The 17892-nt window shown below is 44.8% G+C and overlaps 1 pseudogene; it reads right to left on the bottom strand.

Moving 5' to 3' along the window:
- LOC121577760 overlaps positions 1-17892 on the bottom strand; it is a 348720-nt pseudogene that overhangs the window by 157343 nt on the left and 173485 nt on the right.

Raw genomic sequence — 17892 nt, 5'->3', positions numbered from 1 at the left:
GGAATCACTGACCACTTTAATAATGGAACACTAGTCACTTTAATAATGTTTACATACTGCTTTACTCGTATGTACAGTGGGGGGAAAAAGTATTTAGTCAGCCACCAATTGTGCAAGTTCTCCCACTTAAAAAGATGAGCGAGGCCTGTAATTTTCATCATAGGTACACGTCAACTATGACAGACAAAATGAGAAAGAAAAATCCAGAAAATCACATTGTAGGATTTTTAATGAATTTATTTGCAAATTATGGTGGAAAATAAGTATTTGGTCAATAACAAAAGTTTCTCAATACTTTGTTATATACCCTTTGTTGGCAATGACACAGGTCAAACGTTTTCTGTAAGTCTTCACAAGGTTTTCACACACTGTTGCTGGTATTTTGGCCCATTCCTCCATGCAGATCTCCTCTAGAGCAGTGATGTTTTGGGGCTGTCGCTGGGCAACATGGACTTTCAACTCCCTCCAAAGATTTTCTATGGGGTTGAGATCTGGAGACTGGCTAGGCCACTCCAGGACCTTGAAATGCTTCTTACGAAGCCACTCCTTCGTTGCCCGGGCGGTGTGTTTGGGATCATTGTCATGCTGAAAGACCCAGCCACGACCCATCTTCAATGCTCTTACTGAGGCCAAGATCTCGCGATACATGGCCCCATTCATCCTCCCCTCAATACGGTGCAGTCGTCCTGTCCCCCAGATCATAAAGTTATACAACCAACTCAGAAATGCTACTCACAGTTTGCTGCAAGATTGCCTGGCTGCACAACAGTGAGTGACTCACAAGGCTCTGTTCTCTCATAGTTGTGTGCTTGTAAACAAACACCACGTGACTGGGGGACTACCGGTAAGCTTCATAATGAAAAATTATGTGACAGGTTAAAATGAAGAATGTGATCTTCTTTATCTCCTAACATATTGCACAAGTTGACTGTAGGTAGCAAAAAATATTCACATAAAAAGAAAAAAAAAAAAACATTACATTCAACGGTATTGACAGTCTTGAAAAACCATCCTGTGGCTATTTCCAAATACCCCCGGAATATGGCATATATGGTATACCATCAACAACCAATTTGACAGATCTTGACGTTTTTTTTAAAGAATCATGGGCAAATGTTAAACAATCCAGGTGTGGAAGCTCTTAGAGACTTACCCGGAAAGACTCACAGCTGTAATCGCTGCCAAAGGTGCTTCTACAAAGTATTGACTCAGGGGTGTGAATACTTATGTAAATTAGATATTTCTGTATTTCATTTTCAATACATTTTCAAACATTTCTAAAAATATGTTTTTACTGTGTCTTGATGGGTGAGAAAAAAAATGTATTTCATAAATGTTGAATTCAGGCTGTAACACAACACAATGTGGAATAAGTCAAGGGGTATGAATACTTTCTGAAGGCAAGTGGGAGTGGCAAAAAAAATGTACATTGAAAAACTTTAACTCATTGTAGACGTTGTCGTTTCTCTCAAAGTCATCTGCCTTCCCGGGGAGGAGGTGCATGTCAACATGCTGAAAATACACAATGACAAAACAAAATAACATGTTTTATTTTGAGCTATTATGTTATTCACCCATCCAGAGACATACAGTGGGGAGAACAAGTATTTGATACACTGCCGATTTTGCAGGTTTTCCTACTTACAAAGCATGTAGAGGTCTGTAATTTTTATCATAGGTACACTTCAAATGTGAGAGACTGAATCTAAAACAAAAATCCAGAAAATCACATTGTATGATTTTTAAGTAATTAATTTGCATTTTATTGCATGACATAAGCATTTGATACATCAGAAAAGCAGAACTTAATATTTGGTACAGAAACCTTTGTTTGCAATTACAGAGATCATACGTTTCCTGTAGGTCTTGACCAGGTTTGCGAACACTGCAGCAGGGATTTTGGCCCACTCCTCCATACAGACCTTCTCCAGATCCTTCAGGTTTCGGGGCTGTCGCTGGGCAATACAGACTTTCAGCTCCCTCCAAAGATGTTCTATTGGGTTCAGGTCTGGAGACTGGCTAGGCAACTCCAGGACCTTGAGATGCTTCTTACGGAGCCACTCCTTAGTTGCCCTGGCTGTGTGTTTCGGGTCGTTGTCATGCTGGAAGACCCTGCCACGACCCATCTTCAATGCTCTTACTGAGGCCAAGATCTCGCGATACATGGCCCCATTCATCCTCCCCTCAATACGGTGCAGTCGTCCTGTCCCCTTTGCAGAAAAGCATCCCCAAAGAATGATGTTTCCACCTCCATGCTTCACGGTTGGGATGGTGTTCTTGGGGTTGTACTCATCCTTCTTCTTCCTCCAAACACGGCGAGTGGAGTTTAGACCAAAAAGCTCTATTTTTGTCTCATCAGACCACATGACCTTCTCCCATTCCTCCTCTGGATCATCCAGATGGTCATTGGCAAACTTCAGACGGGCCTGGACATGTGCTGGCTTGAGCAGGGGGACCTTGCGTGCGCTGCAGGATTTTAATCCATGATGGCGTAGTGTGTTACTAATGGTTTTCTTTGAGACTGTGGTCCCCGCTCTCTTCAGGTCATTGACCAGGTCCTGACGTGTAGTTCTGGGCTGATCCCTCACCTTCCTCGTGATCATTGATGCCCCACGAGGTGAGATCTTGCATGGAGCCCCAGACCGAGGGTGATTGACCGTCATCTTGAACTTCTTCCATTTCCTAATAATTGCGCCAACAGTTGTTGCCTTCTCACCAAGCTGCTTGCCTATTGTCCTGTAGCCTGATGTCCTTACACAGCTCTCTGGACTTGGCCATTGTGGATAGGTTAGAGTCTGTTTGATTGAGTGTGTGGACAGGTGTCTTTTATACAGGTAACAAGTTCAAACAGGTGCAGTTAATACAGGTAATGAGTGGAGAACAGGAGGGCTTCTTAAAGAAAAACTAACAGGTCTGTGAGAACCGGAATTCTTACTGGTTGGTAGGTGATCAAATACGTATGTCATGCAATAAAATGCAAATTAATTACTTAAAAATCATACAATGTGATTTTCTGGATTTTTGTTTTAGATTCTGTCTCTCACAGTTGAAGTGTACCTATGATAAAAATTACAGACCTCTACATGCTTTGTAAGTAGGAAAACCTGCAAAATCGGCAGTGTATCAAATACTTGTTCTCCCCACTGTACATACTACCCTGTGCCAGGTACTTTTGTAAAAGATTGAACTGACATCAGCCCTATCCAGAGACATCTTTCATTCATTCACAATCTGGTGGTGAGGCAGAGCCGAAGTTTATCACAACGCTGCAAATCACAGGAGGGTTACAGTACATTTCGCCAAGCGTTCCACCTGTATACCACCAAGACTCCTTAATTTTATGCTTTTAAAACTTCAATTGACTTTGTCAGACGTCCTTTTCTGTTCCCCCTTGCCTCATGCTGTCACAAACTTGGCCATCTGCACAGTTAGCTTCTAACTTGCAGCCTTCCTTGGGTACTTTTTAGAGTGGTAATGTCCCAGAACAACTGCTACGTATTTACGCAGAAAAAACCCCACCCTCACATTAAAACAGGAAAGATAATTAGATGATGCAAACATTTATCTTACCCTATGCAAATCTGCAACAAAGTTCTACAGATTTTTTTAAAAGTAATTAGCTAGTGACAACATAATGAAGGACAAGTAGAGGAAGAGAGACTCTTTTGAAATGAAAGAACACACAATCAAACTGAAGAAACAATGTCCTCATGATGCAAATGTACCAGGCACTTACGTACTGTGTGCTTGAGTTTTAATCAGCAATCCACTTGGCTCTAGATTGTTTTAATAAAAGTTTGCATACTTCAAATAATGCCATAGAAATCCACTAAAATGGCCGACTACAACTAGATGTTAGTTAAATGAATAGTTCAGAAACAGTGTTCCTACCACAACAACCACATTATTAATTAATGGAGTAAGTCCTGTATATTAAAGTGACAAAGTTTTACATGCAATTTTGTATGTATGAATGAATGACATTTTATTTTAGTGTAAAATCGCCTGTTTGCAACCCATCCCTTATGGGATTAATTGACACATAAACAAACATTACAATAATTCACTGTGATAATTCAGTGATAATTCTTGATAATTATTTCGGTGTTCTGTGCAGTGCGCACCACATAAAGAGTGAAAAATAAATCAATACATATTAGTAAATAAGGTTATCCAAGCAATAATTATATCCCTAGAGCAGTAAAACAATTATATATATATATATATACACTGCTCAAAAAAATAAAGGGAACACTTAAACAACACAATGTAACTCCAAGTCAATCACATTTCTGTGAAATCAAACTGTCCACTTAGGAAGCAACACTGATTGACAATACATTTCACATGCTGTTGTGCAAATGGAATAGACAACAGGTGGAAATTATAGGCAATTAGCAAGACACCCCCAATAAAAGACTGGTTTTGCAGTTGGTGACCACAGACCACTTCTCAGTTCCTATGCTTCCTGGCTGATGTTTTGGTCACTTTTGAATGCTGGCGGTGCTTTCACTCTAGTGGTAGCATGAGACGGAGTCTACAACCCACACAAGTGGCTCAGGTAGTGCAGCTCATCCAGGATGGCACATCAATGCGAGCTGTGGCAAGAAGGTTTGCTGTGTCTGTCAGCGTAGTGTCCAGAGCATGGAGGCGCTACCAGGAGACAGGCCAGTACATCAGGAGACGTGGAGGAGGCCGTAGGAGGGTAACAACCCAGCAGCAGGACTGCTACCTCCACCTTTGTGCAAGGAGGAGCAGGAGGAGCACTGCCAGAGCCCTGCAAAATGACCTCCAGAAGGCCACAAATGTGCATGTGTCTGCTCAAATGGTCAGAAACAGACTCCATGAGGGTGGTATGAGGGCCCGACGTCCACAGGTGGGGGTTGTGCTTACAGCCCAACACCGTGCAGGACGTTTGGCATTTGCCAGAGAACACCAAGATTGGCAAATTCGCCACTGGCGCCCTGTGCTCTTCACAGATGAAAGCAGGTTCACACTGAGCACATGTGACAGACGTGACAGAGTCTGGAGACGCCGTGGAGAACGTTCTGCTGCCTGCAACATCCTCCAGCATGACCGGTTTGGCGCTGGGTCAGTCATGGTGTGGGGTGGCATTTCTTGGGGGGGGCCGCACAGCCCTCCATGTGCTCGCCAGAGGTAGCCTGACTGCCATTAGGTACCGAGATGAGATCCTCAGACCCCTTGTGAGACCATATGCTGGTGCGGTTGGCCCTGTGTTCCTCCTAATGCAAGACAATGCTAGACCTCATGTGGCTGGTGTGTGTCAGCAGTTCCTGCAAGAGGAAGGCATTGATGCTATGGACTGGCCTGCCCGTTCCCCAGACCTGAATCCAATTGAGCACATCTGGGACATCATGTCTCGCTCCATCCACCAACGCCACGTTGCACCACAGACTGTCCAGGAGTTGGCGGATGCTTTAGTCCAGGTCTGGGAGGAGATCCCTCAGGAGCGCCACCTCATCAGGAGCATGCCCAGGCGTAGGGAGGTCATACAGGCACGTGGAGGCCACACACACTACTGAGCCTCATTTTGACTTGTTTTAAGGACATTACATCAAAGTTGGATCAGCCTGTAGTGTGGTTTTACACTTTAATTTTGAGGGTGACTCCAAATCCAGACCTCCATGGGTTGATACATTTGATTTCCATTGATAATTTTTGTGTGATTTTGTTTTCAGCACATTCAACTATGTAAATATATATACATACAGTGGGGAAAAAAAGGATTTAGTCAGCCACCAACAGTGCAAGTTCTCCCACTTAAAAAGATGAGAGGCCTGTAATTTTCATCATAGGTACACGTCAACTATGACAGACAAATTGAGGGAAAAAAATCCAGAAAATCACATTGTAGGATTTTTAATGAATTTATTTGCAAATTATGGTGGAAAATAAGTATTTGGTCACCTACAAACAAGCAAGATTTCTGACTCTCACAGACCTGTAACTTCTTCTTTAAGAGGCTCATCTGTCCTCCACTCGTTACCTGTATTAATGGCACCTGTTTGAACTTGTTATCAGTATAAAAGACACCTGTCCACAACCTCCAACAGTCACACTCCAAACTCCACTATGGCCAAGACCAAAGAGCTGTCAAAGGACACCAGAAACAAAATTGTAGACCTGCACCAGGCTGGGAAGACTGAATCTGCAATAGGTAAGCAGCTTGGTTTGAAGAAATCAGCTGTGGGAGCAATTATTAGGAAATGGAAGACATACAAGACCACTGATAATCTCCCTCGATTTGGGGCTCCACGCAAGATCTCACCCCGTGGGGTCAAAATGATCACAAGAACGGTGAGCAAAAATCCCAGAACCACACGGGGGGACCTAGTGAATGACCTGCAGAGAGCTGGGACCAAAGTAACAAAGCCTACCATCAGTAACACACTGCTTAAGCCAGTACATGTCCAGGCCCATCTGAAGTTTGCTAGAGTGCATTTGTATGATCCAGAAGAGGATTGGGAGAATGTCATATGGTCAGATGAAACCAAAATAGAACTTTTTGGTAAAAACTGTTTGGAGGACAAAGAATGCTGAGTTGCATCCAAAGAACACCAGGACGACTGATCCGTGTAAAGGAAATAATGAATGGGGCCATGTATCGTGAGATTTTGAGTGAAAACCTCCTTCCATCAGCAAGGGCATTGAAGATGAAACGTGGCTGGGTCTTTCAGCATGACAATGATCCCAAACACACCGCCCGGGCAATGAAGGAGTGGCTTCGTAAGAAGCATTTCAAGGTCCTGGAGTGGCCTAGCCAGTCTCCAGATCTCAACCCCATAGAAAATCTTTGGAGGGAGTTGAAAGTCCGTGCTGCCCAGCGACAGCCCCAAAACATCACTGCTCTAGAGGAGATCTGCATGGAGGAATGTGCCAAAATAGCAGCAACAGTGTGTGAAAACCTTGTGAAGACTTACAGAAAACGTTTGACCTGTGTCATTGCCAACAAAGGGTATATAACAAAGTATTGAGAAACTTTTGTTATTGACCAAATACTTATTTTCCACCATAATTTGCAAATAAATTCATTAAAAATCCTACAATGTGATTTTCTGGATTTTTTTCTTCTCATTTTGTCTGTCATAGTTGACGTGTATCTATGATGAAAATTACAGGCCTCATCTTTTTAAGTAGGAGAACTTGCACAATTGGTGGCTGACTAAATACTTTTTTTCCCCACTGTACATATTATCAACTGCAACAGTGTAAGAATGTTGTTGGGGTGGGGGCAGAGTAAAGTATGTTGGGGGGGTGGGGGGGTAATGTCCATAGGGGGAGTAGCAGGTAAGGTAAGTGAGAATTGAGGGTGTGTGTGTGTGTGTGGGGGGGTCGATAGGGGGAGTAGCAGGGGGTTGGGGGGAGCAGTTAGCTGACTAGTGGTGGCTATTCAGCAGCCTGATGGTCTGAGGGTAGAATCTATTGGCCAGTCTTTCAGTTTTTGCCATAATGGTCCTGTACTGCCCGCATCTGAGTGATTTAAGCGGGGAGAACAGTGCTTGGCTTCGGTGGCTGGGGTCATTGATGATCTTGTTGGCCTTCCTGTGACACCTGGTGTTGTAGGTGTCCTGTAGGGCAGGCAGTATGCACCCAATGGTGCGTTCGGCTGCATGTATCACCCTCTGAGGAGCCTTGCGGTCCGCGGTGGTGGAATTGCCGTACCAGGCTGTGATGCAGAAAACAGTATATACAGATACATAGGGGGAGCAAAAAAAATAAAAATAAAAAAGGTGGTTGTCCCACTGTCTATCATAAGTTGAATGCACAAATGTGTAAGTCGCTCTGGATAAGAGTTTCTGCTAAATGATGTAAATGTAAATGTAATACAGAAATACAGAAAAATGAAACGGAAGGCCCAGTTTGGCACAAAGAGAAGATTCAAGTGGGAGACAGGCCTACACACAATCTACAGTATATACAGTGGGGAGAACAAGTATTTGATACACTTTTTGCTGGTTTTCCTACTTACAAAGCATGTAGAGGTCTGTAATTTTTATCATAGGTACACTTCAACTGTGAGAGACGGAATCTAAAACAGAAATCCAGAAAATCACATTGTATAATTTTTAAGTAATTAATTTGCATTTTATTGCATGACATACGTATTTAATCACCTACTAACCAGTAAGAATTCCGGCTCTCACAGACCTGTTAGTTTTTCTTTAAGAAGCCCTCCTGTTCTCCACTCATTACCTGTATTAAATGACCTGTTTGAACTCGTTACCTGTATAAAAGACACCTGTCCACACACTCAATCATACAGACTCCAACCTCTCCACAATGGCCAAGACCAGAGAGCTGTGTAAGGACATCAGGGATAAAATTGTAGACCTGCACAAGGCTGGGATGGCCTACATGACAATAGGCAAGCAGCTTGGTGAGAAGGCAACAACTGTTGGCGCAATTATTAGAAAATTGAAGAAGTTCAAGATGACGGTCAATCACCCTCGGTCTGGGGCTCCATGCAAGATCTCACCTTGATAGCATCAATGATCCTGAGGAAGGTGAGGAATCAGCCCAGAACTACACGGCAGGACCTGGTCAATGACCTGAAGAGAGCTGGGACCACAGTCTCAAAGAAAACCATTAGTAACACACTATGCCATCATGGATTAAAATCCTGCAGCGCACACAAGGTCCCCCTGCTCAAGCCAGCGCATGTCCAGGCCCGTCTGAAGTTTGCCAATGACCATCTGGATGATCCTGAGGAGGAATGGGAGACGGTCATGTGGTCTGATGAGACAAAAATATAGGTTTTTGGTCTCAACTCCACTCGCCGTGTTTGGAGGAAGAAGGAGGATGAGTACAACCCCAAGAACACCATCCCAACCGTGAAGCATGGAGGTGGAAACATCATTATTTGGGGATGCTTTTCTGCAAAAAGGACAGGACGACTGCACCATATTGAGGGGAGGATGGATGGGGCTATGTATCGCGAGATCTTGGCCAACAACCTCCTTCCCTCAGTACGAGCATTGAAGATGGGTCGTGGCTGGGTCTTCCAGCATGACAACGACCCGAAACACACAGCCAGGGCAACTAAGGAGTGGCTCCGTAAGAAGCATCTCAAGGTCCTGGAGTGGCCTAGCCAGTCTCCAGACCTGAACCCAATAGAACATCTTTGGAGGGAGCTGAAAGTCCGTATTGCCCAGCGACAGCCCCGAAACCTGAAGGATCTGGAGAAGGTCTGTATGGAGGAGTGGGCCAAAATCCCTGCTGCAGTGTGTGCAAACCTGGTCAAGACCTACAGGAAACGTATGATCTCTGTAATTGCAAACAAAGGTTTCTGTACCAAATATTAAGATCTGCTTTTCTGATGTATCAAATACTTATGTCATGCAATAAAATGCAAAATAATTACTTAAAATCATACAATGTGATTTTCTGGATTTTTGTTTTAGATTCCGTCTCTCAAAGTTGAAGTGTACCTATGATAAAAATTACAGACCTCTACATGCTTTGTAAGTAGGAAAACCTGCAAAATCGGCAGTGTATCAAATACTTGTTCTCCCCACTGTACATACGTGACATTTGCTATATAGGAGCAAAATATTTGTTATTGATTAATTATAGCTAGCCCTTTTAATTTTATTCCAGGCTTTATCTAAATATTCTGCAAACGGATATACACAATGGTCAGTTTCGCCTCATTGCTCAGGTGCATAATGCCAGGGTATATCTGGAATAAGGACAAGTGTACATCGTGGTAGAAAGGGCACTAGAGGATCAAATTAATTTCATTCTCTAATTCTTAGAGTTCACAATAGTTACTTAGTCTTTCCTCTTCCATTTCACCATTATCATGACCTGTTTCAATACGCAGGGGCAATATCCCTGATCTTACCTGTGCACATAGCGATCTCTTGCTTTTAAGTAGGTTATACATAATACACCACATGACCAAAAGTATGTGGACATCTGCTTATCGAACATCTCATTCCAAAATCATCGGCCTTAATATGGAGTTGGTCCCCCACTTTGCTGCTATAACAGCCTCCACTCTTCTGGGAGTGTATGCTCAAGTGTTAAGATTTCCATTCATGGCCTCCTGAGTGGCGCAGCAGTCTAAGGCACTGCATCACAGTGTTGCGGCATCACTACAGCCAGGGGTTCGATCCAAGGCTGTGTCACAACCGATCGTGAGTCCCATAGGGCTGGGCCCAGTGCCGGCAGGGTTTGGCCGGGGGGGCTTTACTAGGCTCATCGCGCTCTAGCAGCTCCTTGTTGTGGCCCGGGTGCCTGCAGGCTGACATCGGTCGTCAGTTGAACGTTGTTTCCTCCGACACATTGGTGAATCTGGCTTCGGGGTTAAGCGAGCGGGTGTTAATAAGCGTGGTTTGGCGGGTCATGTTTCGGAGGATGCATGACTCGAATTTCGCCTCTCCCGAGCCCATTGGGGAGTTGCAGTGATGAGACAAGATCTAAATCATGAAAATGGGGAGAAAAAGGGGGTAAAAAAAAAAACTACAAAAAAGTAACATTTTATTTTCCTTCACTGGAACTATGGAGCCTAGCCCGAACCATGAAAAACAGCCGCAGACCATTATACCTCCTCCACCAAACTTTACAGTTGGCACTATGTATTCGGGCAGGTAGCGTTCTCCTGGGATCCGCCAAATCCAGATTCGTCCGTCGGACTGCCAGATGGTGAAGCATGATTCATCACTCCAGAGAAAGCGTTTCCAATGCTCCAGAGTCCAATGGCGGCGAGCTTTACACCACTCCAGCCGATGCTAGGCCCGTGCATGGTGATCTTAGGCTTCTGTGCGGCTGCTCGGCCATGGAAACCCATTTCATGAAGCTCCCGACTAATAGTTATTTTGCTGACATTGCTTCCAGAGGCAGTTTGGAACTCGGTAGTGAGTGTTGCAACCGAGGACAGATGATTTTTACGCACTTGGCAGTGTCACACACTGATCTGTTTCACCTGTCTTTGTGATTGTCTCCACCCCCCTCTAGGTGTCGCCCATCTTCCCCATCATCCCCAGTGTATTTATACCTGTGTTCTCTGTTTGTCTGTTGCCAGTTCGTTTTGTTTCGTCAAGCCTACCAGCGTTTTCCCCCTCACTCCTGTCTATCTCAAGTTCCTGTTTTCTAGTTTTCCCAGTTTTGATAATTCTGCCTGCCCTGACCCTGAGACTGCCTGCCGTTCTGTACCTTTTGGACTCTGATCTGGAACACTGTCGTTTGCATGCCCCTTGATTTTGTAATTAAACTTTTGTTATTTCGACACTGTCTGCATCTGGGTCTTCTCCTGAAACTTGATGGTACGAACTGGCTATGACTGACCCAGCAGACTTGGACCAGCTCCACAACGCCATCTCCTCCCAAGGAGCCACCATTGGAAGGCACGAGGAGTTGCTTCGTGGTCTCATGGAAGGGTTCCAGACATTGGCCGAACGCTATAACCGAGTGCTTAACACATTGTTGGAGCAATTCCGCAGGTTGTCTGTTAGGCAGCCTACCACGACGGTTGTTAGCAGTGTGGCCTCCCCGGATTCCCGAGAACCCCACTTACCTCCCCCGGAACGCTTCGCTGGAGAGTCTGGGATCCTGTCGGGCATTTCTCGCTCAGTTTTCACTCATCTTTGAGCTGCAGCCCTTCTTCCTTCCCCTCGGACCGCTCCAAGATAGCGTACCTTATCACGATGATGTCCGGGAGGGCTCTCGCCTGGGATACGGCAGTGTGGGAACAACAGTCGGCCGTATGCTTCAGTTTGGAGGAGTTCATGCAGGAGGTAAAAAAGGTTTCCGATGCTCCATTGTCCGGGAGAGAGGCAGCCCAGAAGTTACTCCAGCTTCAGCAAGAATCCCTCAGTGTGGCAGACTGTGCGGTGGATTTCCACACGTTGGCAGCGGAGTGTGCCTGGAACCCGGAAGTGTTGTTCGACACATTCCTGCACAAAGTATCAGAGGAAGTAAAGGACGAGATTGCAGCCCGGGAACTACCGACGGATATCGACTCATTCATCACATTGACCATTCAGATCGATGGGCGACTACGGGAATGAAGGAAGGAGAGGAAGTCTGATTCCAATCGCCCCCCAAGAATTCCACCTCACATCCGAGGCATCCCGGAAGTCCCCGACGTCTCTGTTGCCGAGAGAACCAGAGGCTACCCGAGTTCCCCCGAGAGTTTCCGAAGTCTGCCAATTCACCTCTTCCCGAGCCGGTGCAACTAGGCAGAGCTAAGCTGTCTCCAGCCGAATGGCAATACAGGCTTCACATGAAGAGTTGCCTGTATTGCGGGACTACTGGTCATTTTGTGTCCATCTGTCCACTAAAAGACCAGGCTCACCAGTAGGAGCAAGTACCTGGTGGCCCATACGGAGAACTTCCAGGCCTTGGTTAATGATGTTCTCCGCGACATGTTGAACCGGTTTGTCTTCGACTACCTCGATGACATCCTCGTTTTCTCCCGCTCCACCTAAGAACACGTGCTCCACGTCCGACATGTACTCCAACTCCTCCTGGAGAACTAGCTTTTTGTGAAAGCGGAGAAATGCGAATTCCATCGCTCCACCATCCCCTTCCTGGGCTACATCATCGCTGTAGGGAGTGTACAGATGGATCCCGGGAAGGTGAGAGTGGTGTTGGATTGGCCCCAGCCTACGTTCAGAGTGCAGCTGCAACGTTTCCTGGGATTCACCAACTTTTATTGCCTGCACTCACCTCTCCCAAGGTTCCATTCACATGGTCCCCAGCTGCTGACCGGGCATTCCGGGACCTCAAACAGTTTCACCGCTGCTCCCATCTTGGTTCATCCTGACCCGTCCCGCCAATTCGTGGTGGAGGCCGATGCTTCGGATGTCGGAGTGGGGGCGGTCCTGTCCCAGCATTCGGCCCTGGACCTCAAGTTCCATCTCTGCGCCTTCTTCTCCCATCGCCTCAACACCATGGAGAGGAATTACGATGTGGGGAATCGTGAGCTTCTCGTGGTGAAGATGGCATTGGAGGAGTGGAGGCAGTGGCTGAAGGGGGCGGATCATCCGTTCATTGTGTGGACAGACCACAAGAACTTGGAATACCTCCGCACCGCCAAGCGTCTCAATTCCAGGCAAGCTAGGTGGGCCCTGCTTTTCACCCGGTTCAACTTCTCCCTCTCATACCGACCGGGATCCAAGAATGTCAAGCCAGATGCGCTGTCAGGTCGCTATAGCCCCGCGGCTACACCCCCGCAATCCGAGACCATCCTTCCCACCACGTGCTTGGCGACGGCACTCAGTTGGGGAAAAGGGAAGCAGGTCCGGGAGGCGCAGCGTTCCCAGCCATACCCGGGGGGGGCAGATAACTGGATGCTTGTTCCAGATGCTGTCCGCTCTGCGGTCCTGGAGTCGGCCCACTCCTCTAGGCTTGACTGCCACCCGGGCTCCCATTGGACCCTGGCCTTTGTGCGACAACGCTTTTGGTGGCCTACCATGGTTCCTGATATCTCTGCGTTCGTCGCCACCTGCACAATCTGTGCGCATAACAAGACTCCTCTGCAAGCTCCGGCTGGTCTCCTCCAACCTCTGTCTGTTCCTCACCGTCCCTGGTCTCACATATCCCTGGACTTTGTCACGGTCACTGACCCTGAGACTGCCTGCCGTTCTGTACCTTTTGGACTCTGATCTGGATTACTGACCTCTGCCTGCCCTTGACCTGTCATTTGCCTGCCCCCTGTTTTGTAATAAACTTTTGTTACTTCGACACTGTCTGCATCTGTGTCTTCTCCTGAAACGTGATAGGCGGTCCCGTTCTGTGAGCTTGTCTGGCCTACCACTTTGCAGCTGAGCCATTGTTGCTCCTAGATGTTTCCACTTCACAATAACAGCAGCTACAGTTGACTGGGGCAGCTCTAGCAGGGCAAAGACTTGAATAATTGACTTGTTGGAAAGGTGGCATCCTTTGACGGTGCCACGTTGAAAGTTACTGAGCTCTTCAGTAAGGCCCTTCTACTGGCATGTTTGTTTATGGAGATTGCATGGCTGTGTGCTCAATTTGATACACCTCTCAGCAACGGGTGTGGCTGAAATATCCGAAGTCACTAATTTGAAGGGGTGTCCACATTCTTTTGTATACCTAGTGTATATCTCTCACACACAAATTCACTCTTAATCAAACAAAAGGTTCTCAATTTGGGTTTATGATTAATCTCCTCCACCCAGGTGTATTGTCTCAGTTTCTTTGATTCTTTGTCTTATGAAGAAAACCATTGTATATACAGTGGGGAAAAAAGTATTTAGTCAGCCACCAATTGTGCAAGTTCTCCCACTTAAAAAGATGAGAGAGGCCTGTAATTTTCATCATAGGTACACGTCAACTATGACAGACAAAATGAGAAAAAAAATCCAGAAAATCACATTGTAGGATTTTTAATGAATTTATTTGCAAATTATGGTGGAAAATAAATATTTGGTCACCTACAAACAAGCAAGATTTCTGGCTCTCACAGACCTGTAACTTCTTCTTTAAGAGGCTCCTCTGTCCTCCACTCGTTACCTGTATTAATGGCACCTGTTTGAACTTGTTATCAGTATAAAAGACACCTGTCCACAACCTCAAACAGTCACACTCCAAACTCCACTATGGCCAAGACCAAAGAGCTGTCAAAGGACACCAGAAACAAAATTGTAGACCTGCACCAGGCTGGGAAGACTGAATCTGCAATAGGTAAGCAGCTTGGTTTGAAGAAATCAACTGTGGGAGCAATTATTAGGAAACGGAAGACATACAAGACCACTGATAATCTCACTCGATCTGGGGCTCCACACAAGATCTCACCCCGTGGGGTCAAAATGATCACAAGAACGGTGAGCAAAAATCCCAGAACCACACGGGGGGACCTAGTGAATGACCTGCAGAGAGCTGGGACAAAAGTAACAAAGCCTACCATCAGTAACACACTACGCCGCCAGGGACTCAAATCCTGCAGGGCAAGACGTGTCCCCCAGCTTAAGCCAGTACATGTCCAGGCCCGTCTGAAGTTTGCTAGAGTGCATTTGGATGATCCAGAAGAGGATTGGAAGAATGTTATATGGTCAGATGAAACCAAAATAGAACTTTTTGGTAAAAACTCAACTCGTTGTGTTTGGAGGACAAAGAATGCTGAGTTGCATCCAAAGAACACCATACCTACTGTGAAGCATGGGGGTGGAAACATCATGCTTTGGGGCTGTTTTTCTGCAAAGGGACCAGGACGACTGATCCGTGTAAAGGAAAGAATGAATGGGGCCATGTATCGTGAGATTTTGAGTGAAAACCTCCTTCCATCAGCAAGGGCATTGAAGATGAAACGTGGCTGGGTCTTTCAGCATGACAATGATCCCAAACACAACGCCCGGCAACGAAGGAGTGGCTTCGTAAGAAGCATTTCAAGGTCCTGGAGTGGCCTAGCCAGTCTCCAGATCTCAACCCCATAGAAAATCTTTGGAGGGAGTTGAAAGTCCGTGTTGCCCAGCGACAGCCCCAAAACATCACTGCTCTAGAGGAGATCTGCATGGAGGAATGGGCCAAAATAGCAGCAACAGTGTGTGAAAACCTTGTGAAGACTTACAGAAAACGTTTGACCTGTGTCATTGCCAACAAAGGGTATATAACAAAGTATTGAGAAACTTTTGTTATTGACCAAATACTTATTTTCCACCATAATTTGCAAATAAATTCATAAAAAATCCTACAATGTGATTTTCTGGAAAAAAATTCTCATTTTGTCTGTCATAGTTGACGCGTACCTATGATGAAAATTACAGGCCTCTCTCATCTTTTTAAGTGGGAGAACTTGCACAATTGGTGGCTGACTAAATACTTTTTTTCCCCACTGTATAAGTATCATGCCTATAAGCAAAACAGAATAAATCAATAGGAGAAGTGAAAGACACAGTTACAATTAAGCCACATTCACAGGGAGTAGGCTTACCTCTAACATTATTTCAGAGATGGCATTAATAATCCCCCTAGAGTCGATTGACGTACCGGTGTGTCAATCTAAGTAACATAATACAAAAATCCCTATCAAAATCCGTCAGTTTAACATATCTGTTTTTTTGCATTGGATACATCTCAATCCGCCAATGTCACACTTCAGCATCTGCGGTGAAAGGTGGCAAAGCTAGCACGGTGTTTGTCAGACCATGAGACATCCCAAAAATCGGTCTTCTCATGAAAACATCTGTAGTGTCCCAAACAATTTGACCTACAACCTATTGTGACCACTACGACCCCCCACAAGTGTCAGGGGACTCGTCTCAAGGTAACCGGTACCAGTTTTTGTAAAAAAATTATGAAAGTATGAAGGTAGCTGTGTGCCTACCCACACAACAGGTTAAATATGTGTAAAATATATAGATATAGGACAAAAACTTCAAAACAATTTTTCTTATGATTTCTTTTTACTTTATTTTTTGCCATTTCTGAATTTGTTATTCAATGCATTTCTCTGGGCTATAGTAGTAAAAGCCAAATTCAATATTTTATCATATATTCTTTTGATATTTTTCTTTATACCTAAAGGGGTCCTAAAATTCAAAATCAAATAGCTAAATGATCCATGATATGACCATCTTAAAACAATTCCATATGTCAGCTTAGAACCCCCTCCCCCTCCCACATTAGACTTTTAAGAATTTTAAACACAGACTCCATTTTGCAAATTATCAACTGTCATTGTGTTTCTGCCACTGGCATTGTGGGAGAACAACACATCATCTTGTTTGTATAAGCATCAACGTTAATAGAGCAAGTGTTACTGTCAAGGCTATTCAGATTAAAGAAAACACTCCCACACAAAGCACCCTCTTGGGCTATATGAATACTTGCGACAGTTCTTCAAGTACATAGCTTTTATTTCACATGAACAATCTCTGAAGTATCTTCAAAACAGTTTGATTAGCTGACTTGAATAGATGTTCATTAGCATACAGAACATAAATGACAACGCCTCCTGTGTTTGTTAGGATCATGTAAGCAGAGACTGTCAACTTTGTACATGTTAAATAAAGTAAATGAAATGAGGCAAACTCGGGAACATCTCACTGATCTCATCATTCTCAGAGTTGACAGCAAATTGAGGAACTAAATTGACAGGGGCAATTAACTGACAGACAAAACTGATATCCAAGTTTAAGTGTTCTATATCATGAACTTTGGCTACTTAACAAAGCTGTATATAAAATATCAAGAACTCATTTGAATTCTAGGGCTCACTTTTATTTACAGGACCTCAAACATCCGATGTGAATTAAGTCTAAACAACTTCAAGGAGGTTGGTAAATTTGTAGTTGGAACAAAACAACACACACTGAAATACTAAAAGATGGCAGATGAAGGTCTGTCTGTCTCTTGCTCTGTACCAGCAGTAAAGTTATGTAGTGAACCTAGTTGAGTGGGTGAGACAGGCAGCTGTGACTGCTTCTAAACTTTCTCAGTGCTAAAACCTCATCAGTGTTGGGTCTCACGAAACACAAGACAACAATATCATCAGCTGTCAGCCAGCCAGTTCAGCAGGGGGTCTGTGCAGTATAATACACTCATCTAGGGCATAACCTAATTGTCGGCTTTTATTCATTTTTCATTACTCTGCTATGATAAACAGTACAGGCTGTGTGAATAATGTTTATAAATGTTACAAACAAGATAAAATGTTTGGAGGCATCGGCTTTGTTGCCACACATTTTCTATTTAATGAGTCGATTTGCATAATGTCTGCATTATTACATTTGCCTACGTTGAGGAAAACTTTGAAGAGAAGACATACATTTTAAATGGTGCTGGGCGAGGGAGGCAAAGGCCGGCAGACATGGAGTGTGTAAACGGCGACATGCCAGAAATGTGAATGGTGGGATGGGAGATCAGAGGCCCTGACTGACACTGCAGCGTGTGTGGGGTGAGTTT

The sequence above is a fragment of the Coregonus clupeaformis genome, chromosome 12 (assembly GCF_020615455.1).
Source record: "Coregonus clupeaformis isolate EN_2021a chromosome 12, ASM2061545v1, whole genome shotgun sequence".
Classification (NCBI taxonomy): Eukaryota; Metazoa; Chordata; class Actinopteri; order Salmoniformes; family Salmonidae; genus Coregonus; species Coregonus clupeaformis.
This window is presented reverse-complemented; position numbering and strand designations above follow the sequence as displayed.